We start from the raw sequence: 25,750 nt of genomic DNA on the forward strand, positions 1-25,750 counted from the left end.
AAGGGGTGAGGAGGGTGTATCTTACCCCCTTTTAGTCCCCCGTTCTTCCTACATCCATTATCAGAACATATCTAGCGCTGTTTATGTGACCGAAGTTGCTTAGATTGCTGGTATAGTGTTAACTAGGGACAGACTGATAAGTTGCTCATCTCTCCCAGTCCCCACACACAGTCTTCTGCCACGGACTAGTGGGGTGCCACATTGCAACCTCACGTCACCCCCTCCCTCTGAGAACCTGCATGCAGAGCTAAGCTGAAAGCAGGGAGGTCAGACCGTGAATAATGTACTGGACTGGCTGACAGTGATAGGAGTGTGATTGCTGTCAGCCATCCCACTGCTATCCGTAATAGCACTCTACATACTGATCACCATATGTACTGGCTGCCTGATGGGGACAGTAGTCTGATTGCTAGCAGCATGCCAGGTTTGTGTAGCAATTTTGTTATTGTTTCAAAACTTTAAATGTACAGAATATTGGCATGAAAAGCGACAAATGATGTTCATTGGCTCTGGAAAAATTCTGTTGATCCGAAGTGTTAACATCAACATGTTGCTATTGAAATGCAGTTTCAATGACATTCTGTGCAAAATTCAAACCACAGGCTATTGTACGGACAAAACGAAGGCTCAGAGGATGATTCACTTGCTGGTAAAGGAAATGTTCTAATCCCCATCACTTTATGACTTGTATCACTGACTTTCAATAAGTGACTCATTGAATGTTTGTATAGTGCTTCATGTCAATTCAAACCAAATGGTCTTACAATACCAAGTGGAAAATGGATCTGTCCATTCAGCTCTGATAATGTGGAAATTACCCTTACATTATGATCTGGAGCAAGAAGCTATCTAATGCTTGGACCTGACTTTATCAGACAACTACAAAGCTTGTGTCAGTAGTGCTGATATCAGACATACTCCAATTTCTACTCTCTTTTTAAAATAGTCTGCTTTCTCTGGTGACACTATAGTCACCAAAACAATTTACGCTTAATGAAGCTCCCTGTTCAATCCTCTTATTTAGGAGTTCAATCACTTTTGTTTATGCCACCCTCGCCACACCTCCCTAGACTGTGCATCACACAGACTGCATGGAAACAAAATGGTTTCATTTTCAATCAGATGTAACTTACTTTAAGTATATACAGGATAAGCATGTATGGGTCTAGCAAGCTATTAATAGAGCAGGAGACAAGATTATCTAAATTAAATAGAATTTGTAATCAAGTTAGTGTAAACATTAGCTGACTCTTTACAGTAAGTGTTTAGGAAGGCTATGTAAATCACATAGGAGGGGTTAGGGCTGTATATACAAAGTGATTTAACTCCTAAATGGCAGAAACCTGAACAGTGAGACTGCAGGGGCATAATATATACACCAAAACTGCTTCATTAAGCTAAAGCTGTTTTGGTGACTATAGTGCACCTTTAAATGAAGACCAGCATTGTTTAAGAACATGTGCCAGCTAGAGCAACCATTGCATACTTCTCACTGATGACGACAACAAATGAGATTGTAAATTCTACCCACTTCATTTATAAATGATTGGAAAGCATCTTGGAGAAGGACAACTGCAGTTTACACTTACAGCAAGGTTATATATAAAGCTGAGTTTTTTGTGATATTTTTATCGCCTTTTAAGAAGAATTTTCACTAAAAGAAACTTTTTTTTTTTTCCCCCAGGAACACGTATACTGTACAAATGGTACTTCCCCTAACTTTACTTTATCTCATCTCACCACAGGACTCTAGAACACAAAATAGGATCTATATCTGTTTGCAAACTTTGAGAAGTATCACGTGCACAGACAACATGTCCTATATATTGCCCGCAGGCAGCTGGGTGGACACACACACGTACACAAAATAACCTTCACGTGCAGCATGGGGTGGACATGGGGCTGAGGATAGTTTGCAACTTGGTCATAGTTAAAATAAAAATAAAAATATGTAATTTCTGTCATTAGGGGAGGGGTCACATCTCTCTCTTTCTGCTATTTAAAAACATTCAATTATTTAGGAAGGACGGTCCCTATTTTGGGCCCAAACCCCTCTGTCCCTCTTTTCTATCATAATATCCCTCTTTCCCAGGAGTTCCATATCATTGGTGTGTCAGTGTATCACAGAGCTCCACAGCAACAATACTCCCAGTAATGTGTGTGAGTGTATAACAGAGGCCCACAGCAATAAAACTCCCAGTAATGTGTCTGAGTGTATCACAGAGCTCCACAGTAATAATACTCCCAGTAATGTGTCTGAGTGTATAACAGAGCTCCACAGCAATAATACTCCCAGTAATGTGTCTGAGTGTATAACAGAGCTCCACAGTAATAATACTCCCAGTAATGTGTGTGAGTGTATAACAGAGATCCACAGCAATAATACTCCCAGTAATGTGTGTGAGTGTATAACAGAGCTCCACAGCAATAATATTCCCAGTAATGTGTCTGAGTGTATAACAGAGCTCCACAGCAATAATATTCCCAGTAATGTGTCTGAGTGTATCACAGAGCTCCACAGCAATAACACTCCCAGTAATGCCTTTAAACTTCAATAAATGGGTTTATAAGTCTGTGTAAATAAGAGACATTGTTCTTGTTCTAAATCACATTTTAGTTGAATAAACCTTAACTTAATTCAGTGCCCCTGTCATTGTAACCCTACATTTGAAACTACGGTTTACATTGCAGGATTAAAACACTCACTCTGACGGCCTCTAGGGGCCTTTCCGCTGCCCTGACCAAGTAAAACGCAGTCACGTGACGCTGCAACTCCCTGGAAAGCAATGAATTCTATGCTCTCCTATGACAAGGAGCATTATATATGACCAGCATCGAGGAGACCATACCTCCTCAATGACTCTGTGGGAGGTGCAGAGGTAGCAGGGCTGGAAAAAGAGACGTAATAACTTTTTTGTTTAAATATATTTTTCAGCCAAAAAGGGATGGGGCTGAATCTAACTAGCGAGAGGAGCAGTATAGTATTCCTTTAATAAGACACATGATGTGGACACAGGAAATGTGACTGAATTCAGAGAGAGATTGAGAACCCATTAGAGTTGGGGGTGATGATTACAATTTACTTATTGTACTTATGTCGAGGAAGATTTACATAACCCATTCGGTGTGGTTTGCAAAAAGGTGCAATTCTGTAACCTGTGACGTCTACCCCATGCCCAAACCCAGGTAAGCTCTGGCCTAGATCAGCCAGCAGGTACCCAGTACATGAATGTTATGGTCGACCTGAGGAGTACTCTATGAAATGCCTGGGCACATTCCAGTCACTAGCCAGCCATTGGATGGTCAAAAACACAGTGACATACTGAGACAATATCGCAGAATACAGCAAGACCCGGAAATAAGTCATGGTACAGCGCTACGGAATCTGATGGCGCTATATAAATAATAAAATAATAATAATGGTGCAATTATATCAATACTACCGGTATATTAAATATTCAACGTATAGCAAATACAGGGCTCCTATTACGCCATAGGACTGTTAGACATCCAAGAAGGAGATTAAGGAATGAGAGCTGGGGGAGAAGTTTGCCCTGAACACGATAAAATTAAGGCAGTTACTGCCTATCCCTCTATTAGATTAAGCTGCATGAAATAATGAATTAGAACCTGGGCAGCGAGTGAGGGACTACTAAATAATTATAGGGCCCGATGGACTCATTATCAATTAGAGAGAAGCCAAAGGCTCAAGGCGGTTTCATCTCACATATACTTACAGAGTTACTTGCTAAAGTAATGATAATTGTTGGGAATTCAAGGACAAAATAGGTGAAATGGACACATTCTCCAAGACAGCTAAGCTTACATCGGCTATTTTGGTGAGAAATTTGAAATTCACAGTAAAATTCCTGACAATTCTCATTTTGGTGAAAAACCGTGCAAATAGTTGGGCTGGTGATGTAACCATGAAAACTTAATCTTCCATGTGGGGGTGAGGTGTTGGAGGACTCCCAAAGACCCCCAGGTTATATATTCACAATCCAGAACCTAAGGGGAATGAGGCTGGGCTGCCATTTCTTATTTACTTGTTTAGTTTAACCATTTGCCCGTCGGTATGAGTTGCTTAATTTATTTCTGTAGAATTTGGAATTCCTGAGCTATTCCTGTAGTATTTAGAACTATCTGGGTGGGGCTCCATGTCAGAGCTAATTCAGATAATTTGGAATGGGTTTTGCAAATGACAGAGCAATAGCAAATTTGTGAAGAATTTGGATATTTTACCTCTATAGACAATACTTTGGAACAAACACACACATTGAAACCCTGCGCTTAAACTCCCACTACTCCGGGGCAGCAGCAATGGCTAAAATATTCATCAGCCAAAATACACACAAAAGAAACCAACACCTGTGCTCTGTCCCAACACATTGGCCTAATTCAAATTTGTAAAAAAAAATAAATAAATTGTGAGCTAAGTGAATAATGCCAAAGAAGCCTGTTTGTCCACTTTCTTAAAATTCTATTTATGGTTCAAAAATACAAAAACAAAATGTTTTGTGGCAGCGCAGCACTGCATCTGTTTTTGTTGACAGGTGCTTATGGCTCTAGTGGATACACCTTACCCTGCCCTCAAATTCTTTAAGTGGAAAAACCTTTTTCTGCCACACTAGGCACGCCTCTTTCGTTTGGGAGGATGCCGTGCCGTATATTACACCACGAATCTTATTCTGATCCAGTCATCCCTGACGCATACCTCTGAACTAAAAGGGTTAACCTCACGTCTCATGTTACATCCCATCATCCCAGGGATAAACCATCCTCCCACCCCTTTCTCTCCATCACATCCCAGGTTACCACGGCAACTGCTACCCTAGTGGGCAGCATCATCTGTATCGATGTCACAGCATTGTAGAGCAGGTCACAGTACCAGTCGCTCTCCGCCCAGAGCTTCCACCGCAGCGTGCGCAGCCCTAGAGGAGGTGAGTTTGTCCCAGGCCCTTGTCTTGCCTTAGGGATGGTGATGGTTGAGCATCTGCTGGAGCTAGCAGAGGAGTGGTACCCACCCTGAAGCCTGGGGAGGAGGGGATGATGCAGATACACAGGGCCCTGAGATGCAGACTAGAAGACAAAGGCCTATTTAAAGCCAAACAGACGTGTTTAACAGCAGGTTCATGTATGCATCCAGAGACAGATCTCTAGGAACTACATTGAGTCACAGATGTAAAGGGACACAGCCCAGTGTAACTGCATACTCGTTAGAACAATCACATAAATACACAGATACAGCCGCACACACCCACAGCTATAAAGGGTTTGCTATGTAGAGATAAGTGGTACAATGAGGCATACAATACATTAAACAATATACTCACTGTACGTTCACTCACAGATAACGAGGGGTTATAGCTCTAAGGGGATTAAAGCCTACAGAGATTTATCCACAGACAAACACAGGCTTTAATCCACGCAAAGAGATATACTGTCATATGTATAGCTCTAAACATTGCACGCATGTTCCCACAGGCAGAAACATACGAGCAGCAATAAACTGGATGTAAACAAAACCAGCCATAAATGAAGTCTGTAATCTTGACAATTTCCTCTGGTTATTATGTATCTGTTGTGTCTTTCGTTAGATAGTCTACATGCATAAAACCATTGTATATGAATGCAGTTCGCAATCTATAGACATCTATCATTCTATGTAACTAGCTATAGACAGTGTGATGATTTTATTTGGTAAGAGTGTTTTTTCTTATATGCGTATTGAAATCATTATGTATCTGTAATAGTGAGTGAATCCCGGGGGGATATGCTGGCCTTATAATGACTTTTTTTTTTTATTTTATCAATATTGTTTATTTACGCTGTGATGATTAGCTTTGATTGCGAACAGGAGAGAACTCCCTAAAAGAAATATATTAAATCTGTAAAATACACTGTCCTTTGCCGTGCTGGTCCCTGGTTTTATACCTCCTTTTTATACCATAGGTATTGTAGTGCCGTATTAGTGATACAGATTTTAATTTGTGATTCACTGCAGCCCTGGCTAACAAATCTGTCTGTTTACAATGCATTTTGGGCCTAGTAGTGCTGGCAGATGGGGCCTGCCTTGCAGAGCATTGTGGTCTTTGTAGTCCTGACAGCCGTTGGGCGTTCCCCACTGGGCTCAGTATTAAAAGGAGAGAATCGTTTTTGGCTTACACAGATTATTGATTTTTTTTCGCAACAACCTCCCTCCTCCTCCTCCTCCTCCCCCTGCTGTGCTGGGGTGTGGAAAAGCTTCCTGATAAGGAAACGCAGGAAAAGAATAGGATCCCTCCCCAGAGTCCAAGTTTACTTTCTACCAGATGTGTTTAATGCCCCCATGTGAAAGGTGTAACCCGTGTGCTGCCACAGAGGCCTGCTTTGCTGTAGCTGCATTGTCACCATGTTTTGTAGGACATTTTCCCAGTGCTGCACAATGTGAATGTGCACTCAAAAACCGTACACAGTCATGATCTGAATTTCTCCGCTAGATAAAAGACTAGTAATATAACGACCCAGCAAGGGGCAGACGCTGACGATACCGGCTGCCGCAGACGCACGTTGAGATATTTTTGCTTTCCCCTGCAATAAAAGGGTTAATTGTGGCCTCCTGAGTTCTCAGTATACAGCACTCCTTCCTTACAAGAACAGCCGGATATAAGTTCATTGACCTTGGGGACACTAATTGTTGCCAGATTCTGTGTTTCGCCCCAAGCCACAGATATTAGGAGTTGTTTATTTGTGTGTGTGTCGTTTCAGGCGAGCAATGGATACTAAAAGACTAAGACTAGGATCAGATTTTGGAGTGCTGAGAGACACTGTGTCTAGTTTTAGTTAAGGGACAATAACACACTGGTGCCTCTAATGCGGCAATGCTAATTTAATTAAAGTATTTCAAATAAAAGAAATTTATATATATATTTATATTTATTCTTCATGTAGCGACAAAAAAAATTCAAATTATGTAAACGGTTAAAACAGGCATATGGATTTTCTCATAAAACATTATTATGGGGCTGGGGGAACTTACAGCAGAGACGATTTAGTCTTAAACTGCTTTTTAACCTAAATTGTAATTCTGTGTCAAGTAAAGGTTTAGTGGACAGAGGACACTCTATATAAAACATGCAGACATGGTCACAATCTGGGACGTTGTCATGCAAACGTCCGAACACAGCAATGCTGGTTACAGACACATGGGTTTTACAACATAGAAATTATAGGAGGCGAGGCGTTTCTTACATGCTAAAACTACTATCAAATTTCAAATTCTGGCTCCCCAGATGTGGATGAACTACAGCTCCTATGATTCTATGGTCATCTATTGCATCCAACGAATTCTGGGAGTTGTAGGCCATTAACATGAGGGGGGGAAGGGAGGGGGAGGCAGAGTTTGAGATCCCTAGTTTACAATGACTAGCCAGATAAACATAACAAACGCTCTCTCTGCAACAGCTTTGTGCTAAATGCAAACTCTGTAAATAAACATCTCAAACCCTGAGGAGGTCCGGCCAAATTCCTGGCTCCTGTCAGATGAGAACAAGATGATGCTTTAGTAGGAGAAAACAATATTTTTCATTGTATGACGTGTCTCGATATCGCCTGAATCCATTGATCTACCCTGCCTTGTATCAGTTGTGATGGTGTCGGGAATTTTTTTTGGCATACATTAGGCTATCTGGGAATCATTTTAATACCAAAGAGTATTTAAACGTTGTTACTAGCCATATGGATTCCTGTACAGCTAATATTATAAAGGAACAATATGGCATTAGCAAGTCATGTATTCCTAACGCTATCGGGACCTGCTCACTGGTTATGGTACTCTCCCATCCCCATGTGAAGGAGAAAGGAGAGTTTCCTTCACTTTTCACAGAGCCGGTTAAGGTTGCCCAGAGTTCTAGTGAGGTTGTCAGATTGGGGCCTGCTCCTAGAGCCCTGGTCTCTGTTTCTGTGAGTGTTGTGTGTGTGTGTCAACGTCGCGGGCGCTCTTTAAGTGGTCTGTAACTGATATTGATGCACAAAATGCTCACTCATTGAAGTGAGGGAGTGCAGGGCTGTGCAGGGAGACATTTTGATATCTCTGCTAGCTGAAGGTGGGCCTGCTCAGAGCCAGAGCTCTAGCCCCAGCTGAAGGTCCAGACAGGCTCCCACTAGGCCCCAGTCTGAGCCCAAGCCCTAGCCTAACGCGTAATCCACCTCTGCTTTTTCTCCCTTGTCATTGAGCTCATTCCACAGCCGGCCCCGTATCCTTGGCTGATGCAATCCACCTCAGCATTGAGGAACTAGTGCGCATGCGCAGCAATATCCAGCCCTGCGCCAATAAAATCTCTGAGACCATGTGACTGAAACAGAGTTTCACTCGGCTATTTTGGTGAAAGTGCCTTTAGCACAGGCTTCCCCAAACTCCGGCCCTCCAGATGTTGCTGAACTAACACTCCCATGATTCTCAGCCTATTTCATTCATAGAATCATGGGAGTTGTAGTTCAACAACATCACGAGGGCTGGAGTTTGGGTAGGACTGCTTGCAGTTGTCAGTGTGACAGCCAGTAGAGGTATGTTAACCCTGCAAAATAAATATAATAAAGTAATTATTGCTGTTCATGCAGAATGGCAATGTTTTCAGTTACATAGTTCAAACTACAGGGACATTAAGATGAAGTGGTGTTGGTGCCAATAGTGTCACTTTAAGCAGTATAATGTGCATATCTCATTGAAGTGGTCTTGGTGCATTTGTCCCTTAACTCTACAGTGGTAATTATTGCAGTTTCTGATAAACTGCAATAATTACCTCTTAGGGGGTTAACTCCTGTCGAAATGGTTTGAAACGGACCTTTGGTCCGGTAGCTGACGCTGGATGTCCTTACGCCCTGCATGAGGACCTCCAGCATCTGATTTTCCCCCAAAGGAAAGCATTGAATACTGATTTCCTATGGGGAAATCCTAATGAGATCACGCTCCTTGCCGCGCATGCGCATTAGGTCTCCCCGCCGGCTGCCAGCGGGGGAGGCGTGTGGGCAGGGACTGACCCAGCGCTGAGGGACATTGGCGCTGGATTCAGGTCAGTGACTGAAGGTGTTTGTAGTGGAGCGGCAATATTAAATCCCACGATCTCCGCTGGTATTGAAGGTAATCCACAGTCAGCGCTGAAAAGCAAGGCAATATCCCAAATCCCCCAGTAACCGAACGAAACACAGTTCTGGGAGTCAACTGAGGTCTTTATTCACAGCTTCCAGTATTTATGCAAGACCCCATGCAAGGGGTTTCCATACTGACATAGCAGGGGTAATACAGTAGGGGACTACATGGGGGACTTAACATTCTGAGCATTTCTACCATCAGGCACTGCTGGACGAGAGGGATACTCCCACTGGAATATACCGTTAAGTGGATTATCCCTCCGTGCAGCAGAACCGGCATTTTACATTTAAACCTATAACTCTGACAATATTCACGTTATTTGCACAAACGGATGTTCGGTAGATAGCTGGGGTCTGAGTGTACATTTCGCTCAGATCCCAGCTAAAACAACCGAACGCCACACGAAATACACTTTGCCCTCGAGTTCGTCTAAAAGTACCGAACACCGATGCGGAACCACAATAGGAAACGGTCAGAGCTCCCGAACAGCCGGGAAGTCCAGCGGTGTTCATGCCGTCGAGCAGCCGTTTTCAGTTCCACACGCTTGACGACCAAACACCGCTGTTGAGACAAAGGATCCAAGATGGCCGACCGCCGCGTGGTCGGTAGCCGAACGATGGCCACCTAGGAAAGCCCTTAATTACCGATTGCAACAATGTTGCAATCGGTTAATGAGTGCCACACGTCCCTCTACTGGTGGTCTATTAGGGGGGGGCCTCATTCGGTTCACGAACAGCCCGTACAGTCGCTGTGCGTGAAACTAAATACATGAATGCTAGTGGATTGTTTACCATGAGATGGCTAGGCCTGTAATATGATGAGGGAGAATGGAGGTTGTGGATGGAAGCTGGTTATTTTATTTCCTTATTGGGATTGTTGGCATCGATATACAGGAACTAAAGGTTGTTCATTCTGTTACCTCCCGACTAGCAGTCCTTTAATGACTAGACACAGGGACGGCAAACTGGGCAGGATCTTATTGAGCCAACTCCATACTTTTTAAATGTGCAGATACCAAAAATGTTTCTCCTGGAGATGTTTAAAGGGACACTATAGGCACCCAGGCCACTACAGCCCATTGAAGTGGTCTGGGTGCAATGTCCCAGCTCTCTTAACCCTGCAAAGGTAATTATCACAGTTTTTAATAAATTGCAATAATTACCTTGAGGGGTTATCTCCACCTCTAGGGGGGCTGTCTACCAGACAAACACTAGGGGGACTTCTGGGTCACCTGATGCTGGACAACCAGCGACATGTAAAACCCCATAGGAAAGCACTATACATGCTCTCCTATGAAGGAAATACTAATGCCAGCGTGGCCATTGACGCGCATGCGCATTAGGTCTCCCCCGCTTAGAGGAGTGGAGGTGCTGGGCTCAGGTAAGTGTCAAAGTGTTTTTTACCCCTTCTGCACCATGGATGGAGGAGGGGGGAAACATCTTAGCTTTTCTGGCACTAGAGTTTCCCTTGAAGTCTGTGTTTGAATTCTATCCTGTTTTATAAGTTTCTGTATTCGATATTTTGAAGAAATAAAATACCAGGACACAGAGATCATACCAATAGTAAACCCTTTCATAGTAAGTTATGACAACGCGCCAGCGGAAGGAACTCAATGGTTTTAATACCAGAGTTAGGAAAACGTGCAAAGAGTTGGACACGTAAAGGATATAATTTAACACAAAGGAAGAAATGTATCTATCAGTAAAGGAACTCTCCAGACACGCAGGACTACAGAATGCGAACGTGCTTTATGTGTCTGGAAATTCCATTTGTAAAAGTTTGTAACAGAAATCAGCACTTTTAAAAGGCAGAAAAGCCTTCCTGGCTGTCATTCAGGCTCCATCACAGAGGCGTGTCAATGAGAAGCGTCTGACTGGTCAATTCCCTGGCACAGACGGAAGCTCTGTTCCTGGGATAAAGGGACAGTAGTTCACTAATTCTGTTGGAAGTTACTAAGGGGAGCAGTTACTAATCAGTGAGTCACACAGGCATGACGAAGAACCAAACTGGAATTGTTCTCCAGCTCAGCTAATTTTCCAGCGTGGCGATTTCGGCTTAAGATTTTCAACTACCCATCAATTATCCATAATTCTCAGTTATATTATAAACCACAGGGTTAATCACTAAAATGTTAATTTCATGTATGCCTGGTGTTTCCCATGATTCCCAGCCTGGCCAAGGAAGACACCCGTGACTCTTTAGCCAGACACGTTAGAGCAAGCTGCAGTCCACAAGAATAAAGCCAACAACAGGCAGCCACCTTGGGCCGTTTGGGCCTGTAGCATTGCATTCAGCTCCAATATCCCCTATGTTAATTTTAGGGCCAAATCTTCCTGTCCCTCTTTTCTATCCCAATGTCCCCGTTTTCTAGGAGCTCCATATTGTTGGTGTGTGTGTGTGTATAACAGAGCTCCACCAATAATACTCCCAGTAATGTGTCTGAGTGTATAACAGAGCTCCACAGCAATAATACTCCCAGTAATGTGTCTGAGTGTATAACAGAGCCCCACAGCAATAATACTCCCAGTAATGTGTCTGAGTGTATAACAGAGCTCCACAGCAATAATACTCCCAGTAATGTGTCTGAATGTATAACAGAGCTCCACAGCAATAATACTCCCAGTAATGTGTCTGAGTGTATAACAGAGCTCCACAGCAATAATACTCCCAGTAATGTGTGAGTGTATAACAGAGCCCCACTGCAATAATACTCCCAGTAATGTGTCTGAGTGTATAACAGAGCTCCACAGCAATAATACTCCCAGTAATGTGTGAGTGTATAATAGAGCTCCACTGCAATAATACTCCCAGTAATGTGTCTGAGTGTATAATAGAGCTCCTCTGCAATAATACTCCCAGTAATGTGTCTGAGTGTATAATAGAGCTCCACAGCAATAACACTCCCTGTAATGTGTCTGAGTGTATAACAGAGCTCCACAGCAATAATACTCCCAGTAATGTGTCTGAATGTATAACAGAGCCCCACTGCAATAATACTCCCAGTAATGTGTCTGAGTGTATAACAGAGCTCCACAGCAATAATACTCCCAGTAATGTGTGAGTGTATAATAGAGCTCCACTGCAATAATACTCCCAGTAATGTGTCTGAGTGTATAATAGAGCTCCACAGCAATAATACTCCCAGTAATGTGTGAGTGTATAATAGAGCTCCACTGCAATAATACTCCCAGTAATGTGTCTGAGTGTATAATAGAGCTCCTCTGCAATAATACTCCCAGTAATGTGTCTGAGTGTATAATAGAGCTCCACAGCAATAACACTCCCAGTAATGTGTCTGAGTGTATAACAGAGCTCCACAGCAATAATACTCCCAGTAATGTGTGTGAGTGTATAACAGAGCTCCACAGCAATAATACTCCCAGTAATGTGTCTGAGTGTATAACAGAGCTTCACAGCAATAATGCTCCCAGTAATGTGTCTGAGTGTATAACAGAGCTCCACAGTAAAAATACTCCCAGTAATGTGTCTGAGTGTATAACAGAGCTCCACAGTAATAATACTCCCAGCCTGTCTTTGGCCACTTGAAATGTTTGGAGGTATGCAAAGCAGTGTTGAAACATCTCATACAGTTAAATGTCCGGAAATCAGTTTGAACAATGTGAAAGTGTATAATGATGATGTATTGTTAATTATTGCTGACATTTTCTTGTCCCTCGAATTGGGATATCAGGGAAGAACTCAGGACAAGGGGAAAGGACCTACAAATTGGGACTTGCCCACAATTTCCTGGGACTGTGGGGAGGTATGAATTTCTAGTAGCTAGACTTCTGGCACTTCAGATTTTGATCCCTGGTTAGTATAATGAAGAAATCACATTAAATTGAGAATATTAATGTTTTCTGTCAAATGAAAACAACCATCTGTCCTAAATAGAGGATGGGATTTCAGAAACAGAACAGATTAATCTTATTATGAATGTCACCGTCACAGAGGAGCCAGACACATATTTTAGGAGCCAATAACTTATTTAGTAACTTGGGAAATAACATACACAGAGCTTTATATAAACCAGAAATGTTATCTGTCAGCCGCACACGTTTCAGGGGCTCTTGTGAGCTTGTCAGTCTCTGATCCAAGCTTAGATAAAATTATATGAAAAGGTGTTTGTTTTTTATCACTGTCTACTATAGTGAGTAGATTCGAGATGTCGACGGATTGTGGGGAATGTAGCCCATTTAATATAGTTAATATTTCTGATATAGACGGTTTAATCTATTAACCTGTCATTCCCACTATTAACATTCCTTGACCTGTCCCTGATAATTAATTTACATAAGGAAAGTATGGATTTCAATGTCGTTTTTTTGAGGGTTGAACATTTGGAGAAGGTGTTAATCTTTGTGATCCTTTAAACTATTGTACAATGTGCACCTCCTAGAGTTATAGATAGATGGAAACCTGAATTAACCCCTTAAGGACACATGGCATGTGTGACGTCATTATTCCCTTTTATTCCAGAAGTTTGGTCCTTAAAGCGAAACTCCAGTGCCAGGAAAACGATCCGTTTTCCTGGCACTGGAGGGTCCCTCTCCCTCCCACCCCCCAATCCCCGGTTACTGAAGGGGTGAAAACCCCTTCAGTCACTTACCTCAGGCAGCGACATGTCCCACGTCGCTGCCTGCTCCTCCCCCGCCGCTCCTCCTTCTTCCTCCGTCGGCCGGTGGGCGAGACTGATCCCGCCCACCGGCCGAGGAGTCCCAATGCGCATGCGCGGCATTGCCGCGCATGCGCATTGGCACACCCCATAGGAAAGCATTGAAAATGAATTTCAATGCTTCCCTATGGGGAATAGAGCGACGCTGGAGGTCCTCACACAGCGTGAGGACGTCCATCGATGCTCTAGCACAGATAATCTGTGCTAGGGACCAGGAAGTTCCCTCTAGTGGCTGTCTAGTAGACAGCCACTAGGGGAAGACTTAACCCTGCAAGGTAATTATTGCAGTTTATAAAAAAACTGCAATAATTACACTTGCAGGGTTAAGGGTAGTGGGAGTTGGCACCCAGACCTCTCCCATGAGCAGAAGTGGTCTGGGTGCCTGGAGTGTCCCTTTAAGGGGTTAAAGAAGTTCCTCATGCTGAGGGGGCTCTCACATTTGGCAGAATTACCCACAAATGATCCTTTACTGGAATAGTATTCACTCTATGATCAAGCGAATTTGAAACTTTTCAGCCACATGTAGAGCAAAATGTTGCTCTACATGACAACTGCTTCAATATCGTAACTTAAGAAGTCCCTTAGGAAAGACCATCTGAATGCCACCAAAGACTTAAAGGACCACTATAGTGCCAGGAAAACAAACATACTCGTTTTCCTGGCACTATAGTGCCCTGAGGGTGCCCCCACCCTCAGGGACCCCCTCCCGCCAGGCTCTGGGGAGAGTAAAGGGTAAAAACTTACCTTTATACCAGCCCCGGGCGGGGAGCTCTCCTCCCCCTCTCCGCCTCCGATCCTCCCTTTCGGCTGAATGCGCATGCGTGGCAAGAGCTGCGCACGCATTCAGCCGGTCTCATAGGAAAACATTTACAATGCTTTCCTATGGACGCTTTCATGCTCTCACTGTGATTTTCACAGTGAGAATCACGCAAGCGCCTCTAGCGGCTGTCAGTGAGGCAGCCACTAGATGATTTGGAGGTTGGATTAACCCTATTATAAACATAGCAGTTTCTCTGAAACTGCTATGTGTATAAAAAAAAAAGGGTTAATCCTAGAGGTACCTGGCACCCAGACCACTTTATTAAGCTGAAGTGGTCTGGGTGCCTAGAGTGGTCCTTTAAAGGAGCACTATAGTGTCAGGAACACAAAGAGCCAAACACCACCATGGTCAATCAGCATGTCCTCATAGAGATACATTGAATCAATGCATCTCTATGAGGAAAGTTCAGTGTCAGACACTGAATGGCAGTACTCTCACTGTGCAGCACTGCCCCATGAAGCACCCCCAGTGACCATCTGAGGAGTGGCCAGTGCAGGTGTCTCTAGGGAGCATTGTAAACATTGTATTTTCTCTGAAAATACTGTTTACAACAAAAAGCCTGTAGGGACTGACTATACTCACCAAAGCTACCACAGTAAGCCATGGTTGTACTGGTGACTATAGTGTCCCTTTAATCTCTCAATTTTATTATTTTTTTTGTGGTAATTAATACTTGAGGGAATAAAAAAAAAAAACCCTACGTACGGGTCTGTTGTCTATATAAACAACTTAAATACAATAAGCCGATTTAATGAAAGAAAATTAGGGGAAACCCACGGAATGGGAAATGGAAGGAGTATTTAATGGCTGAAATGTATCCCATTGATTCCAAACCTTCTGAAACCTCTGAGAGGAGCTCATAAGCCTATGTGACATCTTCTCAATGTTCCATGTGGATTGTAGTGCTGCAAGAATAGGCGTCCCACCATAAAATAAATAAATAAATAAAAAGGGGTAACCATGAAAATGCATCCTAAGAAATAAAAATCATTTGAAGGGAAACTATAGTCACCAAAACAACTTTAGTTTAAGGAAGCTGTTTTGGTGTATAAATCATGCCCCTGCAGTCTCACAGCTCAGTTCTCTGCGATTTAGAAGTAAAGTCACTTTGTTTATGCCGCCCTAGTCACACCTCCCTAAAAAACTCCTTTATTGCACAGTCTGCAAGACATTGCTGGAGCTTCCTGCGTGTGATAAAAGTTCAATATCAGAGAAGGAGATCAAACAGTGTCTAAAGTGGGTAACATCTGATTGAAAATGAAAGCATTTTGTTTTCATGCAGGCTGTGTCAGTCACAGCCAGGGGAGGTGTGGCTAGGGCTGCATAAACAGAAACAAAAGTGATTTAACTCCTAAATGAGAATTGAGCAGTGAGACTGCGGGTGCATGATCTATACACCAATACTGCCTAATTAAGCTAAAGCTGTTTTGGTGACTATAGTGTCCCTTTAACAGACTACAGGCTTATTGGAGATACAAGGTAGATCTAAGTTTATTTTCATTTTATTACCTGCATTGCCTTTCATAATTGCCTATAATAAGGATACAGTCAGAGTCATCAAACCAGACATTATAATTACGTGGACAATGACCTCTTCTGCATGAATCTTGGAAAAACATTTTTCTAATAGCAAAGAGGTTTACGGTCATTAATAACTTTGGGTTAAAAACATCCCCCCCACTCGAAATTGTGTGGTTGATCTATTTTACAAGATATGAGTTAAAATCCTACGTGGGAGCTATTAACACAATGACTGCAGCCAATTTCCTTTCAGAAGACGAGATCTCTGTGGAATAATCTAGGAAACTACGGTGACCTTTTTGGGTGTGATTGAATGGAGGATTGAGTACAGTAATTCAGGAAGTGATGAATTAGAATATTCATCTGGTGTCTATAGGCTGTCCCTGCAGTGTTTACATTATTGCGTAGTAACACCTTTAGGTGCAGTCACTCAGACGGCCACTAGAGGTGCTTCCTGTGTCAGTGCTGCAGAATGTGCAATATAGGTGTTTAGTGTCTCCACGCTATGCATGGAGATGCTGAACGTCCCCCGTCCCCCATGGAGATACACTGATTCAATACATCTCTATGAGGAGATACTGATTGGCGCGGTGCTGCGGTTTGCTGCGCATGAGCAATAATCTCCCAGTGCTTTCCTATGGAAAAGCATTGGATTGGCTGAGATCATCAAGGATGATGTCTCAGCCACTGAGGCAAAGCCAGCTGCAGAAAGACCGGCACGGCTTGGTAGAAAATGGTAGTAATATCACTTTTAATTGCGATGGGGGCGGTCACCTAAGCAGTCACTTCAGGACTTTTTTTTATTTTTATTCCTGCCACTATAGTGTACCTTTAACAATATATAAATAAGTAGGAGCCAAGCGAAACTTTGGGAAGCCCGAGAAACTGTATATTCATAAAGTTATGTTCATAATCATTAAAAAAAAACATATTAGTACAAGTGTTTCTTAGAAATGTATGTATCTGTTTTCTTGGGTATGATAAGCATGGTTGTCAACTTATATCGACCTATTTGATCTAATGGACATTTTTGAGAGTTTGAGAACCTAGACCAGGGGTTTGTATTAACTTTATTAAACCCTGGACAATATATACTAGATACGTTTATGGCAAAATCACGATTCCCAAAGCTTTCTCAAGCTGTTATGACCTGAACCCATTGATTTCAGTTGGAGGTCCTTTTTGAAGCCCCAGTCAATATCACTTTCTTTCTAAAGGGAAGAGCCTCGTTTCCCTGAATTAAACAAACTAAAGCAAGCTTTGTAACTGATGTCTAGTGGCCAGGGCTGATAGAAAATGTAAGATGTTTCCTTATCCTGTCCTATTCTCTGTTATGAGGATACTGTAGTCTTGCCGTTCCAAAATCCATTTTACCAGTGGGTATGTCTGTTTATTTTGGGTTTTTGGGGGGAGGGTACCTGTGGGTGTTTTGCAGTGAATTCTAGATCCACTGAACTTTGTTCATACAATTTAATTTAATAGGTTATCAGAGAGAATGGCCGTTTAATAATTAGTCAGAACGAAAATTGCAGCTTAAATCACGGATACAGATACCATCAGTATTAAAATTTTGTTTAAAAATATAATTTTACACCCAATCATTTTCTATCAGTAAATGATCATTGAAATTTTTTTATTGAATTTTTTTTTATTTTCTTTTTAAATTCTTCATTTTTGCAATGTCAGATCGCATGGCAAATTAACTATTTGAGGCTTGTGCAAAAGCCATATCATCGACAATACATATATCGACAATGTAGTACAGGAAGAAAAAAAAAAAATAAGTGATTTTGTTAAGGCATTTCTTCATGTTGTGGGGGGATTATTATTATTTTATGATCATTGAAATTTAAAAAATAAATGTATATATAATATGATCTACCTGCTATTTTAATGGGCATGTTTTAGAATCCTATACTGAATAAACTAGGACATAATCCGTACAATTACTGCCTGTAAGGGCTAAGGGTCGTGTGTCACAGTTTGTGTTAGGGCTAAGGGTCGTGTGTCACACTTACTGGTAGGGCCAAGGGTCGTGTGTCACACTTACTGTTAGGGCTAACGGTTGTGTGTTACAGTTATTGTTAGGGCTAAGGGTGGTGTGTAACACTTACTTTTAGGGCTAACGGTTGTGTGTTACAGTTATTGTTAGGGCTAAGGGTGGTGTGTAACACTTACTGTTAGGGCCAAGGGTTGTGTGTCACACTTACTGTTAGGGCTATGGGTCGTGTGTCACACTTACTGTTAGGGCCAAGGGTCGTGTGTCACACTTACTGTTAGGGCCAAGGGTTGTGTGTGTTACAGTTATTGTTAGGGCTAAAGGTGGTGTGTAACACTTACTTTTAGGGCCAGGGCTGCCATCAGAAATTTTGGGGCCCCTGATAAAGCACAAGGTCTGGCCCTCCCCCCCCCCCACCCCCTCCTTCCCGGGCCCGCCCACGCCCTACCTAGTCCACTGACAATGATGCGGGACTGAATGTGGTGTGTATAGTGGAAGTGAATTAGAATGTGTGTAATGGATGTAGTGTTTGTGTGTATTAGATACTGTTTGTGCAGTGAATGCAGAGTGTGTGTTTGTGTAGCGGATGCAGTGTGTACAGTTGATGCAGAGTGTATGTTAGTGTAGTGAATGCAGAGTGTGTGCATAGTTTAGTGAATGCAGAGTGTGTGTTAGTGTGTAATAAATGCAGAGTGTGTGTTAGGGTGTAGTGGATGCAGAGTGTGTCAGTGTAATGAATGTAGTGTGTGTGTAAATTTGTAGTGAATGCAGAGAGTGTGTTAATGTGTAGTGAATGCAGAGTGTGTGTTAGTGTGTAGCGGATGCAGAGTGTGTGTTGGTGTAGTGAATGCAGAGTGTTAATGTGTAGTGAATGCAGAGAGTGTGTTAGTGTGTAGTGGATGCAGAGTGTGTGTTAGTGTAGTGAATGCAGAGTGTGTTAATGTGTAGCGAATGCATAGTGTGTGTCAGTATAGTGGATGCAGTGAGTGGGTTAGTGTGTAGTGTATGCAGAGTGCATGTTGTATTAGTGAATGCAGTGTGTGTATTGTATTAGTGTATTAGTGTATGCACTGTGTGTGTTAGTGTATGCAGTGTGTGTGTGTTGTATTAGTGTATGCAGTGTGTGTGTGTTGTATTAGTGTATGCAGTGTGTGTGCTGTGTTAGTGTATGTATGTTGTGTTAGTGTATGCAGTATGTATGTTGTGTTAGTGTATGCAGTGTGTGTGTTAGTGTATACAATGTGTGTTGTATTAGTGTATGCAGTGTGTGTTGTGTCAGTGTATGCAGAGTGTGTGTTGTGTTAGTGTATGCAGAGTGTGTGTTGTGTTAGTGTATGCAGTCTGTGTTGTGTCAGTGTATGCAGAGTGTGTGTGTTGTGTCAGTGTATGCAGTATGTATGTTGTGTTAGTGTATGCAGTGTGTGTGTTAGTGTATGCAGTGTGTGTTGTATTAGTGTATGCAGTGTGTGTTGTGTCAGTGTAGGCAGAGTGTGTGTGTTAGTGTATGCCGTGTGTGTTGTGTCAGTGTATGCAGTGTGTGTGTGTTGTGTCAGTGTATGCAGAGTGTGTGTGTTGTGTCAGTGTATGCAGAGTGTGTTGTGTTAGTGTATGCAGAGTGTGTGTGTTGTGTCAGTGTATGCAGAGTGTGTGTTGTGTCAGTGTATGCAGAGTGTGTGGTGTCAGTGTATGCAGAGTGTGTGTGTTGTGTCAGTGTATGCAGTGTGTGTTGTGTCAGTGTATGCAGTGTGTGTTGTGTCAGTGTATGCAGAGTGTGTGTTGTGTTGGTGTATGCAGAGTGTGTTGTGTCAGTGTATGTGTGTAAATGTGCAATCTGGGGTGAGGGGGAGGGGGGCATTTTAACATAATAAATTTTTTTTTTTTTATTGTTTCTCCCCCCTCCCTGCTTACCTGTGTCTAGGGAGGGGGGAGATTCCATCCCTGGTGGTCCGGTGGCATGGTGGGGCCCCCTGGGTTCCCTGTTACCGCAGAGGGGGCCCAGGCAGCACACAGCTTCTCCTCTTCTCTTCTCTCCTCCAATAACTCTTGCGAGACCCGCGGAGCGTTGCCATGGCAACCGGGTCTCGCGAGAGTTATTAGCAGAGAGGAGAGGAGAAGCGAAGAGGCTGTCTGCTGCCTGGGCCCCCTCTGCGGTAACAGGGAGCAGGGGGCCCACGGCTGCACACATAGATAGCGATATTCGCTATCTATGTGTGCAGGGAGGGAAAGTGGGGCCCAGGACTGCCAGAGCAGTCCGGGCCCCCCAGGGCCGCCGGGCCCGTGACAACCGTCATGGTTGTCACCCCCTGATGGCGGCCCTGTTTAGGGCAAAGGGTTGTGTGTTACAGTTATTGTTAGGGCTGAGGGTGGTGTGTAACACTTACTGTTAGGGCTTAGGGTACGGTGTTACAGTTACTGTTAGGGCTACGTGTCGTGTAATACACTTACTGGTAGGGCTAAGGGTCGCGTGTCACACTCACTGGTAGGGCTATGGGTAGTGTGTTACAGTTAGTGTTAGGGCTATGGGTAGTGTGTTACAGTTAGTGTTAGGGCTATGGGTAGTGTGTTACAGTTAGTGTTGGGGCTAGGGGTAGTGTGTTACAGTTAGTGTTAGGTCTAAGGGTAGTGTGCTACAGTTAGTGTTAGGGCAAAGGGTAGTGTGTTACAGTTAGTGTTAGGGCTAAGAGCAGTGTGTCACAGTTAGTGTTAGGGCTATGGCTAGTGTGTCACAGTTAGTGTTAGGGCTATGGCTAGTGTGTCACAGTTAGTGTTAGGGCTATGGCTAGTGTGTCACAGTTAGTGTTAGGGCTAAGGGTGGTGTGTCACAGTTAGTGTTAGGGCTAAGGGTACTGTGTCACAGTTAGTGTTAGGGCCATGGGTGGTGTGTTACAGTTAGTGTTAGGGCTAAGAGCAGTGTGTCACAGTTAATGTTAGGGCTAAGGGTAGTGTGTTACACTTACTGTTAGGGCTAAGGGTTGTGTGTCATACTTACTGTTAGGGCTAAGGGTTGTGTGTTACAGTTATTGTTACGGCTAAGGGTGGTGTGTAACAGTTAGTGTTAGGGCTGAGGGTAGTGTGTCACAGTTGTGTTAGGGCTAAGGGTAGTGTGTTTCAATTACTGTTAGGGCTACGGATCGTGTATTACACTTACTGGTAGGGCTACGGATCATGTATTACACTGACTGGTAGGGCTAAGGGTCATGTGTCACACTTACTGGTAGGGCTAAGGGTCGTGTGTCACACTTACTGGTAGGGCTAAGGGTCGTGTGTCACACTTACTGGTAGGGCTACGGATCATGTATTACACTGACTGGTAGGGCTAAGGGTCATGTGTCACACTTACTGGTAGGGCTAAGGGTCGTGTGTCACACTTACTGGTAGGGCTAAGGGTCGTGTGTCACACTTACTGGTAGGGCTAAGGGTCGTGTGTCACACTTACTGGTAGGGCTATGGGTCGTGTGTCACACTTACTGGTAGGGCTATGGGTCGTGTGTCACACTTAGTGTTAGGGCTATGGGTACTGTATTACAGTTAGTGTTAGGGCTAAGGGTAGTGTGTTACACTTACTGTTAGGGCTAAGGGTAGTGTGTCACAGTTAGTGTTAGGACTATGGGTAGTGTGTTACATTTAGTGTTAGGGCTAAGGGTAGTGTGTTACTGTTAGGGCTAAGGGTATTGTGTTACAGTTATTGTTAGGGCTAAGGGTGGTGTGTTACACTTACTGTTAGGGCCAAGGGTAGTGTGTCACAGCTAGTGTTGGGGCTAAGGGTAGTGTGTAACACTTACTGTTCGGGCTAAGGGTAAAGTGTCACACTTACTGTTAGGGCCAAGGGTCGTGTGTTAAGGTTATTATTTGGGCTAAGTAACACTTACTGTTAGGGCTAAGGGTAGTGTGTTACAGTTACTGTTAGGGCTAAGGGTCGTGTGTTAAGGTTATTGTTAGGGCTGAGGGTGATGTGTAACACTTACTGTTAGGGCTAAATGTAGTGTGTAACACTTACTGTTAGGGCTAAAGGTTGTGTGTTAAGCTTACTGTTAGGGCTACGGTCATGTATTACACTTACTGGTCTGATAGGGCTAAAGGTCATGTCTCACTTAGTGTTAGGGCTAAGGGTAGTGTGTTACCGTTAGTGTTAAGGCCAATGGCAGTGTGTTACAGTTAATGTTAGGGCTAAGGGAAGTGTATTACAGTTAGTGTTAGGGCGAAGAGTAGTGTGTCACAGTTAATGTTAGGGCTAAGGGTAGTGTGTTATAGTTAGTGTTAGGGCTAAGGGTGTGTCACAGTTATTGTTAGGGCCATGGGTGGTGTGTTACAGTTAGTGTTAGGGCTAAGGGTAGTGTGTCACACTTACTGTTAGGGCTAAGGGTAGTGTGTTACAGTTAGTGTAAGAGCCATGGGTAGTGTGTCACAGTTAGTGTTAGGGCTAAAGGTAGTGTGTTACAGGTAGTGTTAGGGCTATGGGTAGAGTGTTACAGTTAGTGTTAAGGCTATTGGTAGTGTGTTACAGTTAATGTTAGGGCTAAGGGTAGTGTAAGGGCAAAGAGTAGTGTGTCACAGTAAATGTTAGGTCTAAGGGTTAGTGTGTTATAGTTTGTGTTAGGGCTAAGGGTAGTGTGTTATAGTTTGTGTTAGGGCTAAGGGTAGTGTGTTATAGTTTGTGTTAGGGCTAAGGGTGTGTCACAGTTATTGTTAGGGCCATGGTAGTGTGTTACAGTTAGTGTTAGGGCTGAAGGTAGTGTGCAATATATTTCATTCACTATATATACAGGGATCAGAGAAAATGCTATATATATATATATATATATACATACACACACACACAGCATTTTAGTTTACCTAGACAGCCAAGTCCTCTACGTTGGTTTAGCTCAGTCCTTCTACTGTCATTGCCAGGAATAGACACTGAGTGTGACTCCCTCTTCCTGAATCTTCGCTCGGGAGTCACTGGGATAATCTGCAATCTGTCCCTTCATTCAATTCTTCACTCAATGTAAGGACATTTCTCTGTACGTCCTGTCATTCTGACTAATTGTCTGTCTCCTGTGTCAGAGTTTGGGGTATAGAAATCCACCAGTGTTAAAACGGAGAGGTCCCTTAATGGTTTCTGTTCCGGACCCTCATTACGTTACACATCCAGACCTCACTATAGGCGTCTTTTGGCTTATTTGACATTGGCATTTTATTCCACGAGAATTACTTGCCTACAAAGGCAGCGGCAACTCACAAACAGGTTTCTTTTGTGAAGTGCGTTCTTTCAGATAACAAGTATCATTTGTAAACATCTGATTACAAATATAATTTGGTTGTGTACGAACATGACATAAATGATAAGATACAGTAGGTTTATATTTTTTTATACAAAACCTGTAGTCTATCAGCGCTACATAAACCAAGACAAAGTATGCCTGCAGTTTAGCTAGTGATACTGTAATGTTGCATGAATTATATATATAGAGGGCTCGTATTCTCCACTCGCCCACTAGCCATTTGGAAGTCAATAATCAGCTCTAGTGATTTGCCGCGCATGCACAACAGCCTTCTATAGGAAAGCATTGGATTGGCTGAGATCATCGATATTTACTTTCTCAGGCAGGTAGGTGAGGCCAGCCTATAATCTGAATTAAAGAGGATTTACTAGTTCTCTTTTGCCATTGTACCACATGTATACACAAGGGCATGTCAAAGAATTTAGCAAAACATATTCCAGGATAGTTTATATAAAAATGCCAAATTCAGCACCAGCCACTACCGAGAGCTTGAGAGAAGCTGAACTGTTATTATATATTTACAAAATAAAACATTTTTCAGAACTCTCACAAATCGCACTTTAACCAAGCTACATAAATGATTTTAAGACAACAACATAGTCCCAAGATCATTGACATCAATAACGAAATGGAGGTGTTAGGAATATTATCACACGTTTAGTTATGAAAAAATATGACAGTACACTAGAATACTTAAAGAAATGTAATTACTTTATCAGAATATTTCCATACAGTCACAATTTCACTCAAACTACCTTTTTTACACTTTACATGTTTGTGTATTTAAATGAGGGTATCATTTGACAATTCTTACCCTGCAGGGAAACTTATGTAACAGGTTCCTGTACCAGTCAGAAGTCGCTAGTGGTACCAGTACCCACATAATCAGAGTTGGCATCAGTTTCAATTGAGAACGACCTAAGAATGCACAGTAAACCGATTGCAGAGCTAATAGGAGCTGTGAATTAATAAGATCAGTGATACTACGTGAAAAACTGACGAAAAGGGGAGAGGAACAAGTGATAGCCGACTTTATGGATCCTAGTATTTCATATTCTAAACATGTCTATGTGCAAATAGTTAGTCCATAGAAGAAGAGTAAAATAAAGTTTGACGTTTAACTAAATCTATTAGTCATACAACGTAATAGAGGTCCAAGTTTGATGCTGCTCTGAACACAAAGCTGGTGTTTAGCCAGAAGTGACATCACAGTGACCCATAGACACATCTTCTAATCAAGCAATTCTATGGAGATGTCGAAATCAGGGGGCAGGGCCTGGCTGCCGAACTGGAAGGTCGCACTGAAAGTGAGCTCCACGCAAAGCCTTACTAAAAAGCTGTGTCTCTACACCTGCCTACAACCACAATCTAATACTCTGGAGAGCATCAGGGCACCTCTATGACCTACCCAGAGGGGTTAATCGCAGCACGACAGGCAGCTAGACCCGGACAAACGCTTGCGGCCTACCTGTGGACGCAGACGCGGGAGAGGCGGACGATCTCCCCGTAGGCAGTCTTACAGGTCCAGGAACGGCGGTAGGGATCCCCGAACTTACCCCCCCCCCCCCGGTGGGGGTTAACCCGGCGCAAACATACAGGCAACACTCACCGCAACACTACAGGAGAGCGAGAACAACGAACAAGCAGCACGAGAACTGCCTACTCGCATGAGCCAAGATGGCCGACGCTGTCGGAGCCACGCTTTGCAGGCGGGAAACACTCCAAGAGAGGCTAGACAAGCTCTTTAGTTCCTTCTGGATGAAAATCGAACGCAGACATAACCGGATGGCAGAAGAGGGGAAAGGAGATTGGGTGCCGCAGCCCACACACCCTGAAGCACAACAATCCACAACTTGCCCGGCATGGAAGCCATGCCTCACACCCTGCCAGGGGAAGCCTCATAGGCTAAGAGCCCGCTGAGCAACTGCCCACCTGCATCCTGCGAAACCCAGCACCCGCTCTGGCAGACCTAGGCTGAGAGCCCAAAATCCCAGGAAGGAACGACTACAGGTACAAGCCACACACACTGCCACCTGGGACCATCCTCGCAGAGCCAAGCATGACAAGAGCAATGGGAACCGCAAGGGGGCTCTTGTGGGGGCTAAGGGCCAACGGAGTGGCCTATTATGGACTGCCGGGACTCAATCTCACTATGAGACTCTGATAGGCAGAATGGGCATAGGATGAGGGCAGAATGCTCTAATGTGAGTTGTGGGCGATGTTGACTCAGTTCCCCTTTTCACTAAAGCCCCCACGTATCTCTAAAGTCATCTATGACAGAATATAGCAGCCCAGGTTCTGCAGCCTGTAGCTGTGTAATATTGCTGATGATAACCTGTTT

The 25,750-nt window shown here is 43.4% G+C and overlaps 1 protein-coding gene across 1 annotated transcript in view; it reads left to right on the plus strand.

Moving 5' to 3' along the window:
* The first annotated feature begins 4,829 nt into the window (after window positions 1-4,829).
* The window catches only part of AKAP6 (A-kinase anchoring protein 6), a 133,167-nt gene continuing 112,246 nt past the window's right edge, over window positions 4,830-25,750 (plus strand). Inside the window, exon 1 of the mRNA XM_063439612.1 lies at window positions 4,830-4,940. The gene's annotated coding sequence lies outside the window, so the exon portion shown is untranslated. The remainder of the gene's footprint in view (window positions 4,941-25,750) is intronic.

The sequence above is a fragment of the Pelobates fuscus genome, chromosome 13, assembly GCF_036172605.1.
Source record: "Pelobates fuscus isolate aPelFus1 chromosome 13, aPelFus1.pri, whole genome shotgun sequence".
In the NCBI taxonomy this organism is placed as follows: domain Eukaryota; kingdom Metazoa; phylum Chordata; class Amphibia; order Anura; family Pelobatidae; genus Pelobates; species Pelobates fuscus.